At 37.8% G+C, this 17,613-nt stretch overlaps 1 protein-coding gene across 1 annotated transcript in view; it reads right to left on the bottom strand.

The window, feature by feature from the left end:
* LOC137638746 (uncharacterized) overlaps positions 1–10,005 on the bottom strand; it is a 494,402-nt gene extending 484,397 nt beyond the window's left edge. Inside the window, exon 1 of the mRNA XM_068371088.1 lies at positions 9,784–10,005. The gene's annotated coding sequence lies outside the window, so the exon portion shown is untranslated. The remainder of the gene's footprint in view (positions 1–9,783) is intronic.
* Positions 10,006–17,613: the final 7,608 nt, after the last annotated feature.

The raw sequence follows: 17,613 nt of genomic DNA, 5'->3' as shown, positions 1-17,613 counted from the left end.
TGGTAAGGATGGTCATTATGCTAGAATCTGTCAGGAGCCGTGGGGTAAGTGTATTGAATGTGGTGTAGATGGGCATGTAGCTAGAGTATGTAGGAAGAAGGGATTAAGTCAGCCAGGATGTTCGGAAAACTAGAATGTAAGAGGGTTCAGCTGGGTGAATCCTCCTGTGTGTGAGGAAGGAATAGGATCAATGTTTGTGAGAATGGGATGAATAATTGGTTGGAAATGAGCAAGTATGAACCTAGTATGCATGAGAAATTAGGGCTGGAAAATAAACAATTAGTGTTAGTTGAATATAGGAAAAAGAGGCGTTTGAAAGTTTTAAGTGAAGAGAAAGTGCAAGGGAAATTTATAGGTATAGGTAAGAATACGAATGAGTATGACAAGGGTGTAAATGTACAAGTGGGTGTGGAAGATAAATTTATTAATACAGATGTATCATGAATGATACCTATAGTGTGTGTGGTTTTACATTAGATGATGTAAAAGAACGTATGGCGAATGCATGAGTGAGAGATAGGAGAATGATAAGTAGTATGAATGAATCTTTTATTAAAGTAGAAAATGGTTTTGATGAAATGGATGAATTGCTGACGGAAATAAGTGAGATTTTAGGGCCAGATGAGAACGAGGTAGATGGGATTGTACATGATATATTAGATGAAAGGGATTTAGATAGGAATAGTGTTAATGTAGCGAATGATTGTGATAAGGAAGAAGTGAATGAGAGAGTGTATGAAGTCCCAGTTACTCGGAGTAGAGGTCCCGTTCCCGACTGCGACTGGGTAATGAAAAAATAATGTAAGTGTTGTGTAGTAGGATTTGGCAAAGTAAGGGGGGAGGAATGTGGAGGATTTATTTTTGTTTTACTTTCATTTTTGTTTTTTGCCAAATCCTGAGAGAGAGAGAGAGAGAGAGAGAGAGAGAGAGAGAGAGAGAGAGAGAGAGAGAGAGAGAGAGAGAGAGAGAGAGAGGTAGTTAGTGTATCGATTGTTTGTGGTGAGAAAGACTGTTGGTATAAATGAGATTGTTTGTTTATGTTTTTAGTTAGGTTACGACAGTGGTGAATGTCTTGGGTGAATGCTTATTTTGATTTGACTGCTGTAAGCATCAGTTCTTGGGATTTGAATGCTGGATTATCATTATTATTTACCAGCGTGGAAGTGTTTAAATATTTTGACAGCCGTGATTCCTCCTTTGAGAGAGACATTTTTTTGTTGAATTCACTGTTGATGACCTGGCCTGGAACTGATCATATTTAGACTGCTTTTTGGATTGACGATTGTTGATGACCTGGCCTGTTTATAAAGATTGTGTATGATGATGATGATGATGACGATGATGATGATGACGATGATGATGACGATGATGATGATGATGACGATGATGATGATGATGACGATGATGATGATGATGATGATGATACTGACACCTGTGACTCAAGGAGTTGAGGCCGTTATGGCAAATTAAGAGAGACTCCTGTTTGCCATATAGTGGTAGTTTGCCTATAAAAGACTGTTGGCCCTTGTGTGGACGAAGGTGTCCCATCAGAAAAATATAAAATATTTCTGTTTATGTTTGTGGTTGTGGTAAATTTAGGTTAAGTTTTGTTAGTGTTTATTTTTAACTGTTATTTATTTTGAGGGTTTATTTGAATGGTGGTATGATTCATGTCTATTTTGTGTTAAGTGTATGATTAGTGATGTGTGATTTTTTTGGTTTATGTTGAGCGTTTTAGTTTGTAAGGAAATATAGTTTTAAGGATATGTTTTGTTTTGATTTTTGTCCTTTTGTCCAAGAGTCCCGCTGCTGAATAACGTAAGGGGAAAGGTTGTATTGAGGAGACATTGGTCTGTTTAGAGTGATTCAAGGGTGTGGGGCTTGTCCTTGCAACATCCCGCCACAATCTGGTCCCCACAACTTATGCAAAAACTCGCCCCCCACAACTTTGGAAGAAACTTGTTACACAAAAATCGTACAGAATCTTGGACTGCACAACTGGAACAGAATCTTAAACCGCAGAACATGGGACAGAAAATTGGCCCCCACAACTGGGGCAGAAACTTGTACCCCACAACTGGGGCAGAAAATTGGCCCCCACAACTCGGGCAGAAAATTGGCCCCCCAACTCGACAGAAAATTGGTCCCCACAACTCGGGCAGAAAATTGGCCCCCACAACTCGGGCAGAAAATTGGCCCCCACAACTGGGGCAGAAAATTGGCCCCCACAACTCGGGCAGAAAATTGGCCCCACAATTCAACAGAAAATTGGTCCCCACAACTCGGGCAGAAAATTGGCCCCCACAACTGGGGCAGAAAATTGGTCCCCACAACTCGGGCAGAAAATTGGCCCCACAATTCAACAGAAAATTGGTCCCCACAACTCGGGCAGAAAATTGGTCCCCACAACTCGGGCAGAAAATTGGCCCCCACAACTCGGGCAGAAAATTGGCCCCACAATTCAACAAAAAATTGGCCCCCACAACTCGGGCAGAAAATTGGTCCCCACAACTCGGCAGAAAATTGGTCCCCACAACTCAGGCAGAAAATTGGCCCCACAATTTAACAGAAAATTGGCCCCCACAACTCGGGCAGAAAATTGACCGCCACAACTGGGGTAGAAAATTGACCCCCACAACTGGGGCAGAAAATTGGCCCCCACAACTCGGGCAGAAAATTGACCACCACAACTTGGGCAGAAATTTAGTCCTAAAAATTTATGCAGAAATTGGGCCCCAATAATTCGGGCAGTAATATAACACCCACAACTCGGGCAGAAATTAGCCCCCACAACTCGAGCAGAAATTAACTCCCTCACCTCAAGCAGAAATTATCCACCACACCTCAGAAAGAAATTTAGCCACACAATTCATGCAGAAATTCAACCCAACCCCCCACCATCTCAGCCATAAAATTGATTCCGACAACTCGGGCAGAAACTGGTCCTCCAACCAGGGAAGAAACTGGCACCCCCAACAAGGAAAGAAAATGGTGCAACCCCACCAGGGAAGAAACTGGCACCTGCCAACCAGGGAAGAAACTGGCACCACCAACCTGGGAAGAAACTGGCATCACCAACCTGGGAATAAACTGGTGCACACACACCAGGGAAGAAACTGGCACCTCCAACCAGGGAAGAAACTGGCAGTCCCGAGCCCCGGAAGAAACAGGCATCCCTAACCTGGGAGGAAACTATACCCCAAATTGGGCAAAAACTATGCATCCAACTTGACAGAAACTTAAATCTCAACTTGGGCAAATACTGTAAACCCTACCCCATACCGGGTAAAACCTGATCCACTCAAACTCGGGCAGAAACTGGCCCCCACAACTTGTAAGGAATCTATCCCCAAAATTGGGTAGAAACTGGCCCTCCTACCCTGACAGAAACTGTCCCCCTACTCGGGAAGAAATTGGTTCCCCCAACCCGGGAGGAAATTATCCCTCAAATTGGGAAGAAACTGGCCATCCAACTATCAGAAACTGAACTCCTAACTTAAGAATGGTACCCCCAACCAGGGAACCTAACCTGGGAGGAACCTCTACCCCAAATTGGGCAAAAACTATGCATCCAACTTGACAGAAACTTAACTCTCAACTTGGGCAAATACTGTAACCCTTCCCCCATACCGGGTAAAACCTGATCCACTCAAACTCGGGCAGAAACTGGCCCCCACAACTTGTAAGGAATCTATCCCCAAAATTGGGTAGAAACTGGCCCTCCTACCCTGACAGAAACTGTCCCCCTACTCGGGAAGAAATTGGTGCCCCCAACCCGGGAGGAAATTAACCCCCAAATTGAGAAGAAACTGGCCATCCAACTATCAGAAACTGAACTCCTAACTTAAGAAAAAACTGTAACCCCACCTCCACCTTGGGTAAAAATCGATCCACAAAACTCAGGCAGAAATATGGACCCCTACTATTTGGGCAGAACCTGCCACCCCGAGTTGGGCACTACCTGCAATCAGCCAGAAACCTGCACCCCAACTCGGCCAGAAACCTGCACCCAGACTCAGCCAGAACCTACACCCGACTCAGCGAGAAACCTACACCCGACTCAGCGAGAAACCTACACCCGACTCAGCGAGAAACCTACACCCGACTCAGCGAGAAACCTACTCCCGACTCAGCGAGAAACCTACTCCCGACTCAGCGAGAAACCTACTCCCGACTCAGCGAGAAACCTACTCCCGACTCAGCGAGAAACCTACTCCCAACATGGGGAAAAAACTGCACCTGACATGGGCAGAAACAAGTATCCAACATGGACAGAACCAAACATCCTGATGTGGGCGGAACATACTGTAGAACTCACGCTCAGGCAGAACTGTGAATCCAATTTGAGTATAGCCCTAAACCCCACTTGTGCAGAAACCTCCCCACCACAACAAGGAAGGAAAAATTACCACCATAACTCATTAAGAGACTAGCTCCCAAAACTCGGATAGCAACAGAACCAAGCCAACTAGGGTAGAAACTGGGACAAAACTCAGGCAGAAACTGGTCCCAAACTCAAGCAAAAATTGCCCTCTCCACTTGGGTAGATAATGTTTACACACACCCCCCCCCCAAAAAAAAATAAGGCAGAAATTGCCCACCCCACCAACTAAGGCAGAAACTGCCCTGCAAACTAAGGCAGAAACTAGCCCATAAACTAAGGCAGAAACTGTCCCCAAACTAAGGCAGAAAGTCAACCTCCCCCCTCCCCGGTGTAATGCTGAAATTGGCTCCCCAAATCGGAAATTGAACTCCCCTTGAGCAGAAATTGGCTCCCCCACATGGGCACAAATTGTCTCACGCCTTGGGCAAAAAACTGGCCTGCCAACTTGAGCAGAAACTGATCTGTCAACTCTAGCACAAACTAGCTGGTCAACTAGAGCAGATATTACTCCCCCCCCCCCACCAGATTGGGGCAGAAACGGCCCAAAACTCAAGCACAAACTAACCCTTCATAGAGTCTGGAAACCTGATTTGGGTAGGGCCCAGCACACTGACTAATGTGTGTCCAAGCAGCCCGACTACGGTGGGGCACGGCACCTCTACTAGGGTGGGGCACGGTACCTCTACTAGGGTGGGGCACGGCACCTCCACTAGGGTGGGGCACGGCACCTCGACTCGGGTAGAGGCTAGCACTCCAACTCAGGTACAGCTTGGTACCCTACGTTAGACAAACGGAAATGTTATGTTAGGCTGTGTCCCAGCAATTTACTTTTTATGACTCAAGTACATGGCTCTAAATCAATTAGCAAAGTTATCAAGAGGTCCAAGAACCGGTGGTCTAGGTTAGGTACGGTTTGGTAGATTAGTAGGATACATCCCTTTAATGTTTATTGATTACCTCTTGCCATTACATACAGAGTTTGATGTCTTTATTTTTTAGCAAGCGTCACAGGCGCACAGGGAAGCAAGGACCATTATTATTATTATTGTTATTACTTGCTAAGTTACAACCCTAGTTGGAAAAGCAGGATGCTATAAGCCCAAGGGCTCCAACCGGGAAAAATAGCCCAGTGTGGAAAAGAAATAAAGAAAAACTACAAGAGAACTTTAAGAACAATAACAACATAAATCTTTCATATATGAATTATTAGAACTTGAAACGAGGATAAAAATTTCAAAATAACGAAACGAAGAGAAACAAGATAGAATAGTGTGCCTGAGAGTACCCTCAGGCAAGAGATCTCTAACCTAAGACAGTGGGAGATCATGGTACAGTGGCTATGGCACTACCTAAGACTAGAGAACAATGACTTGATTTTGGAATGCCCTTCTCCAAGAACAGCTTTTTACCATAGCTAAAGTCTCTTCAACCCTTGCAAAGATAAAAGTAGCTGCTGAACAATTACAATGCAGTAGTTAACCTCTTGAAAGAAGAACTGTTTGGTAATTTCAGTATTGTCAAGTGTATGAGGAAAGAGAGAAATCCAATGTAGTACTGTCTGGCCAGTCAAAGGTTCCAATAACTCTCTAACAGTAGTAAATCAATGGGTGGCTGGTGCCTTGGCCAACCTACTACTAGCTTTAAGGAAAATAATTTTGAACAGAACATATGTTTATTCTGTAGAAAATCAGGTAATTTTGTATATTATTCCATCGTGTGACTACGCACAAGAAATATATGATTTCCTATAGCAAATAACGAGATTTAACCGATTTTGATGACCATTTCAATCGCAAACAAACAGATCAACCAATTCGGTTAGATATAAGTTGACGAATTGGTTGATGTTATTACGGATGAAATGAATGAGAAAACCAGTTAAATCACGACATCTACTATAGGAAATCATATATATCCTGTACGAAATCACACAATGAAATACAATACAAATGAACCATATAAATATTAACACTGTGGACATATATACTGAGTTAAAATATATAAACAACAGATGGTTGACAGAACTACCAACGATGACGAATGGTACACAGTGTTACCAACGGCACGATGTCATTACTAGAGGTAGAAATAAATTTTTCCATACGTAAACTAAATAATACTTCCATAAAACTATTACACAATAAATAAAGAGTACCAAAAGGCCACAGAACCTAACAAACCCACCTAACCTTGCCTAGAAGTACCCCGGTCACAAAACACATATAATAAGAATGGGGGAATGACTTACCTTGATACACAGTACTACCAACGGAGACGAATGGTACACAGAACTACCAACGACACGATGGCATTACTAGAGCTAGAACTGCTAAATATCTCCTCAGATATATTCAATAATTTCTCCATATAACTGGTACGAAATATATAAAAAGTACAGAAAGGCCACAGAACCTAACAAACCCACCTAACCTTGCCTAGAAGTACCCCGGTCACAAAACACGTATAATGACTATTGAGGAATGACTTACTTTTATGAAGGAAACGTCGAAACTTGCTGGACTCGGAAGGAAGAGACTGACGGATTAACTTCTATGACTGGGATGTGGATGGCTGGGGGTCATCGGGGTCTTGTGGGTAGGGGGGGGTCGATTGTCTGTTGTTGTAAAGGAGGGTAGAGGCGACTGGCAGTAATGAAAAAGTGGTGCAGCAACGTATGTCGAGGATAGTAGTGGGTGAAAAAGAACCTGGAAAAATATTGCTTGAAATGTTCAGTCTTGATTCCAGGCCTCTGAACCCACTCCTTCACTTCTCTCCAGAGACGTTCTATATTTTGAGTATGGATGGTTGGGTCTAGGGGGTCAACGAAATTCTCCGAATGATTAATCGACTTATGAACGTAACCAATTTCCGATAGAGAGTTGTATGCAGCCCACTTATCACTCATAATAATACTACCACGTTTAATATACTTCTGGATGAGGGGAATTAGAGTAGCAGCATCTCGTTTAGTAGAAAGGGGGGGAACTAAAGGGATAATGAAAAATTTCTTGGTCACACGTTCAATACCCCCAAAGACCCATATGGCACTTAACGGTCTACCACGGTTGTATTTACATTTACCAAAATGAGTTTCGTCTATTTCAACAGTAACTCCATCACCACCAATCGCCTCTTGATTATCGAAGAAGTATTCGGTAACCTCCGAACAGAAACTTCTCTAATCCACACTAGTCTTTGAAGATTTGTCTATACCATCCATGAGGGTCTCATGGTCCGAATGTTTATGCAAAAACTGGTTCGCACATAATATTATCTTCCATGGGGGTAGCCGACTTTGGTCCAAAAAAGTACCTTTATAGGACGTAACAGTATACCCACAACGACGTTTCTTCTTAGTTTTACGGATGGTGGTTACAGTAGAGCAATAAAACCCGTGAATGTCTGCCCTATAAGATAAAAGCGCACGACACTTGGGGCAGTTTAAACGTTGAGGAATAACATTGCGAGATTTAAGAAAATGATCAACATAACCTGAATTATCAACAAAATCACCATGGAATTGAGCCACTGCTTTTAGATACGGAATGCTGCAACCGGTACAAGTTTCTATAATATGTTCCATCTCAAAATACGGGGAAAAAAAACGCACTAGTAACGAAGAACGAGTAACTAGGTCAAAGGTTAAAACGGGAAAGGCAGGGGAACAATGGGTCGGAAAAGAGCGCATACAGAGATAAAGGAAGGGGGGGGGGGGGTAGGGAGATATCTGAATAGGCCTAGAGTGGTGATTGGTTAAGGGAAAAACAACGAACAAAAGAGGGAAAACATAAATGAACTAAATACGGAAACTAGACCAAAGAAAAGTTTTATAAGACACAGAGGAGAGAAAAGGAACTAACCAACAAAAATAAATACAAACAATATAGGAAGATGAAATGGAATGAACGGTAAATAATAGTGAATGGGAATATAAAATGAGGAGATCATACCGAGAATTAACTGGATAAAAAAACTAGTCCAGGGTAAGTATTTATGTGAAACCGGGAAGGGATAAAGAAATAACCCAACAAATAAAACCAATATAGGAAGGTAAAATGGAATGAATGATAAATAATATTGAATGGGAATAAAAAATGAGAAAATAACACTAATAAAAAGAGTAATGGGGGAGTGGAAACTCCTGCGCAGGGGGGGGGGATATATGCGCAGATCGGAAACTGATGAAACGAACGTACGTACAAATGGGAAAGGAAATAACAAAACAAATAAACCCAATATAGGAAGGTAAAATGGAATGTATGATAAATTATATTGAATGGGAATATAAAATGAGAAAATAATACGGTAATAAAAAGAGTAATAATGGAGAGAAACTCCTGCGAAGGGGGGTTATATAAGTGAAGGACGGAAGGTGGGGCGAACGAACAAACGAACAAATGGGTGCTAATGTTAGCATGAAACGCTAACATTTGATCTACATCAGGTATGGAATGCTAACATTTAATCTACATCAGGCGTTGGCAGCACTGGTTACTGTATTACTACAAGAAATAACCTTTGAAACGGCTCCTCCCAAATATATCCAGGTATACTGATTTGTCTTTTCCTACGGTTATAATAAATACCAGAAAGAAATGTATAGAGAAGAAAAGGACTGAATTACGGTTATATATCGGTTCCCCAGTATGTTTTCCCCACCCAAAACCCCGAGTTCCCACTGGGGGTCCCCCATTATCGGCGGATATAGATGTACAGTATATATATTTCTGTAACTTCATTTGCGACGGGAACGAGTGTTATTTTCGAAGGGAGCGTAATTTTTCCTATAAGAAAAAGTAGTTGGAATACTAGGATACATTGAGATGTAATAATATACAATGAAACCGAAAATCATGTGATTTCCCTGAATTTGACTTAATTTTGCCAGTTTTAGTGAATGTGTGGGGAACAAAGTAGTCGAACTGGTTGTTCCGTTTGTTTGCGGTAGAAAACATACAGGAAAACATACTTTTTCAGTGCGAAACGTTTCCCCGTCCGTAAATATAATCTTAACTGTTTTTTTTTTTTATATATACAAGCATCCCATTACGTTTTTATCGAAGTTTTATATCACCCATGTGGTGCAGTTCAGTAACTTTCTATTTCTCTTACCATGCATTCCCAGATTTCCCACTAAAAGCCACGCATGTAGTAGACGTACTTGCAGTAATAAATACTAACTGGGAATAAATGCATAGGCTAGTATTTTTTTTCCATTAGACGTTAGTTGTTTTTTTTTTTATAAAAGCCTACAAATTTCGAAAAATGTCATTTTCTCCAACAGGGCACAAGTATTGGTTTCCTTGTAGACAATACAAATTTACCTTTCTTAATTAAAACTATACTTCCCATAAGCCTATAATGTTCTATATGTCGGTAGAAATAATTGGTATACTTACATTTGGGACGACAACATGACGATTGGCAATAGAAGTCCAGTAACTTGGTTGAATGAGAAGTATTGATATAATTATTAATGTGAGCCTGGTATTACTCGTAATAGACATTCACTTGGCCATAATCAGGTTTACGAATACTGCGAGGTGATCACTTATTCCACTATTATTCACATGACAAAAGTGTCAAGTTGGAAGACGTTTGCCAACAGAACAAAATGTAAACAATAACATTGACGACTCCATGGATCATGGAAACTGGAAATAAGCAAGCGCAGCGTTGCCATGTTTTCTAAATGAGAAAAGGCCAACATCCAATCGACAGACGCTTTAAAAGGCCAACCCACTAGTAGAAAAAGGCCAAATATATAGTATTTATGGCCCGCCTTTCTTCACATTACTGAAGGCCAACCAATTCTTTTTTAAAAAGGCCAAATTTGAGGGTTTTTCTTTTTTTGCCTGAAAAAAAAAGCCAAAGTAGCAAACTGGGTAGGCTACAACACAAGAGTGATTGAGGGTTGGTCAATGAAGGAAAAAATATATCTATCAATTTAAAAGAACCTTAAATGTGTGTGTGTGTGTGTGTGTGTATATTTCATTTTAGTTATGAATGGGTGTAATTTATAAGGATTTTAAAGTTTCATATGATTTAATTAACGAATATAGCTGAAACTGTAATCAATTCTTGGTGGTCAGTATTTAGAATAGACTGAAAAAAAGAGGACCAAACTTGTCTCTCGTGTTATTTAGTGGAATATTCATACTTGAAAATAGAAACATATTTAAATAGTCGTCGGAAATTAAGTCTGATCATAGGCCAATTGTCGAATTATTTACGTTAACTAGAGATTCCACTAAGGATGCATCCTTACCGTTCTGTATTTCGGTGATAATTCTTGTGTTGAGAATGAATCAATCTACAAAATGGAAAATATCACAAAAAAAATTACACAACAGCATTAACAGGCATTACGTAGAATTTTCGTTAAAAGAGGAATTTGAGTCTACAAAATTGAAGTCTCTCTCTCTCTCTCTCTCTCTCTCTCTCTCTCTCTCTCTCTCTCTCTCTCTCTCTCTCTCTCTCTCTCTCTATATATATATATATATATATATATATATATCAAAACAGAATTCCACGTTAATTTGTTAACTCTACTGACTTTCAAACATTGTGATATTTTCTAGTATCTTATTTTTTTTTTACTTGAATTACAACTGTTTGGGTTAGGTTTGTTGCAGTGTCCAGATCGAGGAGAATAATTTAGGTTGCGTGTATCATTGCGTGCAATGATACAGTTCATTTCAAGGCTGAATATATTTACTCTCGTCTGGCATACTCGAGAGAGAGAGAGAGAGAGAGAGAGAGAGAGAGAGAGAGAGAGAGAGAGAGAGAGAGAGAGAGAGAGAGAGAGAGAGATTAAAACAAATTTATACGTCATTCATTTTATCACCATCCTAAATAATTGTACAAATTAACTCTTCTTTTCCCACCATCAATATAAGAATCCATTGATAAGGATCAATGGATTCTTTGAGTCAATTTCAATTTTTAACCTTTCTGATGAAAATTTATAAATAATTCACCCTTAGCAAACTTTCAAAGTCTTACTAGTTTCTGCAGTTTCTCTTCACGATTCCCAAGCAGCAGGATATTATTTAAAAAACATAACCATTAGTACTAAATAGGCCTACACCGTTTCCACTAACCAATCTGTTTTCTTGCTTATACAGTACTGATTGGTTGATTTGAAGTTTTCTTGGTTGCATATATACCATGGCCAGTCATTCTCCACATTGGAAAAACCTTTAATTCCCTCCATAATCAATCTTCCCTACATTAGTTTCAACCACCTCCATATTGTCCATCAATTGTACCATAAGCAATTTCTAGGGCAGTATACCACAATACAACCATTTCCCTTACTTTCATACTTCCCACACCTCTGCTTAATATTGCAAACACTTTATCCACAAATTTCTCTTATCATAACCTATTTTTTTATCATTATGTGTTGTATATCTGACGTTCTCGATAAAAAGAATATACAATAGCCTCCTTGATATATCAAATAATATGCAACAAGTATTTTCCCTACCATATTCTCTCATCGAGACATACACCATACAAAACCTGGTCAGTCGTTCCATCACACGACTGTCACCAACATACTAACTTTACATACTATCAAACATTAGTGTAGGCTATATCTATTGTTCTACCTCTTACTCGTCCTTAAATCATCGACGGTCACTTCCTTCCACAGACATTCCTAGCCTTAAAATTCCAGCCAAACTAAAGCTAACTGATATATTTACCTCATTCCTGATCTTCAAAACTCAGCCATCTTCACTGCAATTACAGGACCTTAGTTAAAGGTTACTCATAAATAGCAGAGGTAGAGGAAAATAACAAGGCCCTAGAGACTGACCATGTATACATAAGATCAGCACCTAAGAACCCTCTCCACAAGAGTCATGGATAAATGTAAAAAATCAAATAAATACTGTAGATATTGGGTGTTAGGTTAGCAACAAAAGAAAAAAAAAATGAGAAAAGTGTGACATGCATAGAAATGGCACAGATACTCCCCAAAAATCCTGCTCCCAACTACTGTATTTAGAGTGCAGTATTTGCATCTACTACTGATGCTTGAAGACCTTGCACAACAATAACGATGCTACAGTTTATTCAGCACACCTTTGATAAGGAACACAGATGTACTGATCCAGTATTTGTTTTGCATTATATTGCTTGGAAGAACTATAACTGCATAATAATGAACCTCATAACATACACAGTTGTGTGCATTATTCCAAGGCCATCAAAAAAATACACAGAATCACATCCTTTGACCAGAAAAATCATGATTGTGTACGGTATATGAAATACATGTGCTGAGAACCAGGGGGATTCCTGAATAGTGGTGTGAGATCTTCAAATTCTTCTTCTTTGGAAGTGCTAAATAACCGAGTTATCATAAGGTATTCTAACCAGACCATAAGACTGACCCAATGGATGTCTCCAAATATAAAATGAAAACTTCATCTAATAAATAGAAATTTATCAAAAAATTCTAATAGTGGATGTACCAAAAATAAGTTTTTATATTATTAGTTTCTGCAAACTTCACACCTACTGATATATTCACATGAAGTATGTTAGGCCATTAGTGAATCCATGTCAGAACGAGGTTATTCTTGAAATATTCATACATCAAATGAGTATGACCAATTCAAAGGGATAAATTCACCTAAATGTGGTGGACCTCACATAAAAAACAAGCCTCAAATCCCAGACAGTTAATAAAAGTATTGTCTACAAGCGTTCTGGAACATAATTTATGTGAATTATCCACAGCAACTTAACAGATATCCACTCTTAGATCAAGCTAGCTGGCTTAGAATTTTGTTGCCTTAAATAACCTTATTCAAAATGTTGCTTGTGTTTAGCAACCAATATTCAGCTAGAACATGAGTATAGTTAAGGATAATGTACAGGCAAAAATACCCTTAAAACCAAACACATAGCAGGATAACTCTCAAACCTAAATTGCTACTGCAAAGAGAGGGACAAAAATCTCATTTCAAGCAAATGAACAAGCTGTTAAAATTATCCTTATTACTTCATTTCTTGATTATAGATTAACAACACCTATTATAAACAATAATCTTGCACAATGTTTGAGTTTTGTTTACCCGACTACAACCAAAGTATTTTGGGATGATTCAAAGATTGACTGACTAATTAAGAAGTTTACCTAACCACATTAAAGGGTAAAAATTATTGCATAATTCTCAAGTACTAATATATACCGTAATCGAAGTGTGCACTGAATATCATTTATCAAACATAAAACAGGAAAAATGGAAAAATGAGACATCCATACCTCATAATAGCTCAAGCTAATAATTTGTAGGGTATTACTATAACATCATTATTAGATAAAGCAGGTAATTGAATATGATACAAATCCCCTTTGTGTTAGCTCACAGGATTTGTTTTAAAACATAACTAGAAGTAGCATCATCTTGCTTTGATACAAATTATTCATCATCTTCCTTAAATTGTGTCCACCAAAGATAACAGCAATCATCATACACTATAGTACAGGTATTTATAATTTCTAAATGTTAAATATTTAAAGTATTATTATCATGATTAACAATCAGTTCAAAAATATCATGTCAACATTCGTAACTTACACAGCATTTGAGGGAGAATACACTTAGTTCCTGAATACTGTAGCTGAATAACACAAACTGAGCTGCAACAGTACTTGTAGGATACTTAACCTTTCCACAAAACAAATTGTAAGGTCAGAATGAAAATGCAGCAGTTGAAAATCTACTATAATTAACATGACAAAATTCAATATAAAAATGGGGATAAAAAAAATCTTCATACAAAGATAAAACTTTTGTCTTCTTCATCAAATAAATTAAAACAGTTTTGCACTCAAATAATTACCTCCATGTGTCATGCAAATATAATTAAAAAACAAAAATTATTTTTTATTAATCATTGCATAAATACATATTGAATTTGGCTCCATTACAGACAATTTTCTATAAACTGAAGTAATAATGCAAAACTAATCAAGGTATCATTTCAACTTCCTCAAAACATAATTGGTAAAAACCTTGATAAGAATGATTGGTATAAACCTAGCCAGTCAGTATCTCAAGGACATTAAATAAACAACACTATCATTGTACAATGTAAAGCTACTGTATAAAACTTGAGATACTGTACTTTGCCTACAAAAATATGAGTCTCCTTATAAACTGTAATGAGGTTGAAACAATACATTTCAATGTTGAATGATAATTCCGTCTTGTACATCCGACTCCCAATTACATACTAATCTTTATACAGAATAGATTACAAAAAGAGCCAAAAGTGTAACTGAAAATATTAACAGTACATAAGAATGTCTTCACAAACAAATTCTAATACCGATTTACTTACATTAATGTATTTACAGAAAATTATGGCACCATGCAAATGAAACCCTCAAGAAATCGTTTGATTTGTTCGGTATTAACAAGAACGAAAACATCGTTGGTTACCAAAACTTCAGTTAAGCCCAATGTGAAAAATTTACACTTAAACTAATCTGGGATAAGAAAGTAAATGGATTAGGAAAGGTCTGAGGGAGGATGAAAGATAGAGTGCTTTGAAAATGAAGAGGAGTACAGCAAACCCAATTACACTTCCTTGATACACTTAAGTTTTATCATTACCATTATCATCATTAGGTAGTTCACTAGACAACTAAATGCCTACAATCTCATAGGGGTGGAGTTTATTTTTTTTTTTTGTACAGTAGACTTTAAGCCACTTGTATTGTTCATAATAAGTTAGCAAATAATATCAGGTTCTTAATAGCAGTGACAATCATGACCACTTGATGTAAATAATTTTACTTCTCTGGCTATTTTAAGTTAGATTAAATTACACTCATATTCATTTTGAATAAGTGTACATTTGTTCTGTGCTAATATGTAAAAATTTTGCATCAGGTTTACCTTTTAAGTATGTACAGTACTTGTAAATTCTTGGTACAGTTTGTAATGATGGTATATTTGGGTACCAAAAACCTGGTCTTACAAGAAACTGCAAAAATGCAAGCTTACTTTGCAATTTGGCCTCATTCTTTATTTTGGTTTAGTTTTGTCTTGCAATGTGGTATGGGTATATTCATGCAAGGCCTGAAATTCTATACTCAAGGTTTTTTATATTTTTATGTATTTCAAGTGGCTGAATCTATCTTAGAGACGACTAAAAGGAGTTGAAAGTTACTAATGTATTTTTGCCTTAGACATTTCCCTCTATTCTGATGTCAATACATCTTTCCGAGTGATGTAGGTCATCTATTACTTGTGAGATCTTCTCCATATGCTTCTTTACGAGAAAAACTTGGAGTTGGTGTTATTGCTACATAATACAACACAGGAGCTTTGTTGATAACTGGCATACTTAATAGCATAATTTGTATCTTGGAGCCGGTTTAAATCTAAGAGCATTGAAAGATTTAGAAAAATCTTGGCATGCCATATTGCATTTCTATGCATTTTTTTTTATTTACAGTAATTACACTACACTGTATATTACTAAGATATAATTTTCAGTACCTCTTTTTAATCCATGCTAGAGTTATTAATACAGTTAATGTTGGTCTACAGTACATCTTGATTCCAAACTAATTATTCTTGAATGTTTGGTGTGAACTTCTAGAAAGCTTAAAACACTAATTTCAAGGAATCATGAGATATTTTTATCTATAACAGGTGTTTCATTATAGTTATTAATCCATCTCCGAAGGGTTTTGCATAGTAGCTTCGGAAGCAAGTGGGATTTAATAAAACAGTAACTGGAATCTTTACATCAAAATGTAAATTAGTAGTCATAATTGTCACTACCTAAACATATACATGCTGAAACATCTTAACTGCAATACTAATTTCATAAAATCATGAAAATGGGAGAGAATTATTGACTTGCTTTTCTTGTCACTCAACTCTTTTCATCACCTACGCATAACTCCTCACGTGGAAGGGACAATATGTATATCATTTTGTACAATATCTCTGCATAGCACAGAACAATGCTGTTTCTTGATTTTAAAGATTGTTAAGAGAACAAGCATGCATCTTCTAACCTCCAATTCTAAAGTTCCAGAAAAAAAATTGCCAAAATATTAACTGTGACATAGCAAAATTTAGACAAGCCTACAACAAATATAATACAGTAATTATCACAAATGAAATTTTATATTCAAATAAATATCTGTACAAAGGGGGCAAGATAACAGTAATCATGAAAAATAATAATTTAAAGACAGAATGATGAGACATTGTTGACTGTCTTAGAAATTCTAAGAAATTACACTATGATAAAAAATCAAAAGACTACAGTATAGAACCTTATTATTCACCTTAACATATAACGTATAAATTGTACAGTTCAAACCAAACATTTTCGCGCAAACCCATTCATCATATATATATGGTTTTATACTACAATTGACAAATTTAAGGTTCACCAGTTTACTGTCTTACGAGACATGAGACGGATGGAGTCCAGCTATGTACATACTGACCACTTTTCTTTTCATGTCCCGCTATATAATAAAGAGAATGTGTCTGGCTATAAATATATAAATATTTCTTTCCGGTCATGCTCCGCTCTTCCAGTTTCTCAGGTGGGGGGAAGAGGGAGTTGTCATATCCGGGTGAGGCAGTCTAACCAATAGGACTAAAAGGAGGGCATTCTTATAATTAAAGGGTTTGAATGAAAAAACTTGCTTATGTTACCAAGCATAATTTCGTTTCACCATAACACTTACACTGTACAAGAATCTCTTTCTAATAGCCAGGTTAAGATATTAAATGTCCTATGCTAAGATATATGTTGTGGAATCTAGAAGTTTGTGTCAATGTCTTTCAAATTAGGAGATGAAGCCCTCTTATCAGCAACACAAGAAAACTAGCCCAATAACTCCTACAATCCAAGTTTTTTGTCAGTGCCATAAATGAAAGATGATTATGAATTATAATGAAGTAAAAAAAAAAAAAAAAAATCTCTACTTCCTCCACCAGAAGTGAAAAATTGCCTGCTATTATCATTCAAAATAAATACTGTTCATGTCTACCAATTCATGCGTATCATCTCTCTAAGAAAGTAGCAAAAGTAGACTATCACTACCAGGTACATACATGTAAAAGAGAATATGATTCTAGGTTATGATTAAATGCAAAAGATGTAGTGCTCTTAATTTACAGACTTGCACTTCACTGACTACAATAGGTCTTCAGCCTCACCAGTTGCAA

The sequence above is a fragment of the Palaemon carinicauda genome, chromosome 3, assembly GCF_036898095.1.
Source record: "Palaemon carinicauda isolate YSFRI2023 chromosome 3, ASM3689809v2, whole genome shotgun sequence".
In the NCBI taxonomy this organism is placed as follows: domain Eukaryota; kingdom Metazoa; phylum Arthropoda; class Malacostraca; order Decapoda; family Palaemonidae; genus Palaemon; species Palaemon carinicauda.
This window is presented reverse-complemented; position numbering and strand designations above follow the sequence as displayed.